This window comes from Haplochromis burtoni, unplaced genomic scaffold (assembly GCF_018398535.1).
Source record: "Haplochromis burtoni strain Fernald_Lab_line unplaced genomic scaffold, NCSU_Asbu1 Contig_606, whole genome shotgun sequence".
Taxonomy (NCBI): domain Eukaryota; kingdom Metazoa; phylum Chordata; class Actinopteri; order Cichliformes; family Cichlidae; genus Haplochromis; species Haplochromis burtoni.
The window spans coordinates 17,842-20,930 of record NW_024582967.1 but is presented as its reverse complement, the minus strand read 5'-3'; positions in this window follow the sequence as shown (position 1 = coordinate 20,930).

Here is a 3,089-nt window from a genome sequence, read left to right as displayed (position 1 = left end):
CTGCAACAGCAGCAGGATTCAATTCATTCCCGTTTTATTTGTATGGCACCAACAAATTGATGCGTCTTGATATGTTTTAGATTTGCACATCGCTGCATTCTGTTGATTTTCACATTTTACACATTTTGTAATTATGGTTGTACAAAAATTCTGAAACTGGAGGTTTACTGTCCCTGACATGTAAATCGGGATATTAAGAAACAAATGGCGACGCTATATCATCGTCACACTGATTACACAAGCTGGATTCTGTCTGTCAGGCAGCGCTGAGATTAACTGCAAATCTTAAAGGTCACCAGCAGAGATGGGCAGTAACGCGTAATCCGATTACTTTTTTCAAGTAACGAGTAAAGTAAGGGATTACTATTGCAAAAACGGTAATTAGATTACCGTTACTTTCACGTAGGAACGCTGCGTTACTGCGTTACTAAAACCGTGATTTTTTTTTGCAAGAATGTCTCATGACAGTGACGTAAGCGAGTGCGACGTTAGTGACAGCAGCTGTGTGCAGATCAACAGTGGCTCATATATCGAGTGCAGAGAGAGTATGAGCGTGCAGCGTTTAAAGCGTGGAAGTACTGACTGTGAGAGCGAGGTGCAGGTAGGGATATGGAAGATTATGTTAGATGTGGCAGAGTTTTCTGTGTTATTAGTATGTGCAGCGAAAAAACAGACAAAAATATACAGATCTAGAAACTGTCGTGGATTTAACAATGTCTTTGAAGTGTGGTTTAAGATAAAGTGTATAATGATTTTACATCATGTGTAAGAGCCAATTAAAGGTTAATTTTATTGGTACTGGTAAAATGATTAGAGGACAAATATATATGTTTGATGTTAAGAGTATAATTCTAGTTGATTTTAAAATACTGTTTGTTAAATGTATAGAATAGAGAAGTGCAACATTCTAAAGCGCTTTTTAGTATTTTGGGCTTCCGGCGCACTGTAGTTACGTAGTTGAGGAGTTGGATAAGCTGGAAGCGACACAGTTTTTTGACCGAGTCTTGCCATGTAAACTAAAAGTGTCAATAAACATATTGTTTGCAAGAAGGATACTTGGACTTGCTCGCGTTTCAATGCATGTTGCCGGACTGACTCCTAACGGCGGTACAGAAGAGTGAAATAGGGACGGAGTGCCGCCGCTACAGGTTCTGTCTGATGAGCAATTCCATACTAGCAAACTCTACCCTTTATTCTTTTGCAGGACACACGGAGATACAGTAACTATAACAGTTTATACATGAAGTCGGTGTTTTGACCTTGTTCAAGAAATAATAACCTTTCATTTTCCAACTCATTAGGCTGGTAGCATCTTAGAGAGGCAGCGTTTCACCAATCTGCAACAATGTGTGTCTACAAATTGCCGAACACTTAAAACTGTGAAATATTGAACACCTCATCTGTCTACAGTACAAAAGATAATTTTAAAAAAATGAGAGAATCTGAACCTGATTCTGTCATGGGAGGTGAAGCCACGTGTGAAGATGGTGCATAAACCTCGCCACCTTTGCTGGGCGAGACAAATAGACTGTGGTAAAGTGAAAAACTGTTCTGTGTTAGGTCAATTGAAATTTGAAATTCTTTTTAGAAAACATGGACGACACGTCCTCTGCACCAAAGAGGGGAGGGACCGTCTGACTTTTCATCAGCACTCAGTTCAAAGTCAAAGGTGCGCATGAAACAGTCAACCTGAACATCTGGAAAAGCAACATCAGTGCTAAAAGCTATGTACAGGTTTTAGAGCAACGTGTGCTGCCATCCTTCAGGGGAGGCCTTGAATATTCCAGCAAGTCGATGCATACTTCAGATACTGCAACAGCAGCAGGATTCAATTCATTCCCGTTTTATTTGTATGGCACCAACAAATTGATGCGTCTTGATATGTTTTAGATTTGCACATCGCTGCATTCTGTTGATTTTCACATTTTACACATTTTGTAATTATGGTTGTACAAAAATTCTGAAACTGGAGGTTTACTGTCCCTGACATGTAAATCGGGATATTAAGAAACAAATGGCGACGCTATATCATCGTCACACTGATTACACAAGCTGGATTCTGTCTGTCAGGCAGCGCTGAGATTAACTGCAAATCTTAAAGGTCACCAGCAGAGATGGGCAGTAACGCGTAATCCGATTACTTTTTTCAAGTAACGAGTAAAGTAAGGGATTACTATTGCAAAAACGGTAATTAGATTACCGTTACTTTCCCGTAGGAACGCTGCGTTACTGCGTTACTAAAACTGTGATTTTTTTGCAAGAATGTCTCATGACAGTGACGTAAGCGAGTGCGACGTTCGTGACAACAGCTGTGTGCAGATCAACAATGGATCATATATCGAGTGCGGGAGAGAGTATGAGCGTGCAGCGTTTAAAGCGTGGAAGTACTGACCTTACTTTGAGTTTGATTCCATAAAAAGTGACAAAAACATTAGTGTCCGTTGTGCGTGGGAAGAAAACTTCTTTTTACAGCGAAAAAAACCCCTAAACTTCCAAGCAAGCACCAAGTGCGCAACGACGTAATGGGAAATTCACAGAGAAACTCGCGGATTCTTCAACTGACCGCGGCACACCTGCACCAGGGTAAACCTCCGCCTACCCACTCCTGCTTTACAGGTGAAAATAGAGCAACAGGACCGCTGAGTCTTTGACTTTATTTATTTTCTGCTGTGTTTTACTTGCATCTATTTGAAAGACTGAGTGTAAACACAAAAAATATTTTATTTTATGTGCTGGAATGTGCAGAAAATAGGTTTAAATGTTAAACTAATTTCTTCCAGTCAGAGAATGTTGCATATAATTAAATTTTTGCTTGATGCATAAAGTTAAAAGATTAAAACTAATAAAACAAGTTTTAAAAAGAGACTTTTCCATTTGATCACATTTTGTATGATGGATTATGTAGAAAAAGTAGAATTGGGCTGAAAGATCTATCGCTTTATCACCTCTTCAGGTTGTAAATCGTGTTTTTAAAAAGTAACTAAGTAACTAAGTAATTAATTACTTTTGAAAATAAGTAATCAGTAAAGTAACGGGATTATTCTTTTTGGGGGAAGTAATCAGTAATTAGTTACTGATTACTTTTTTCA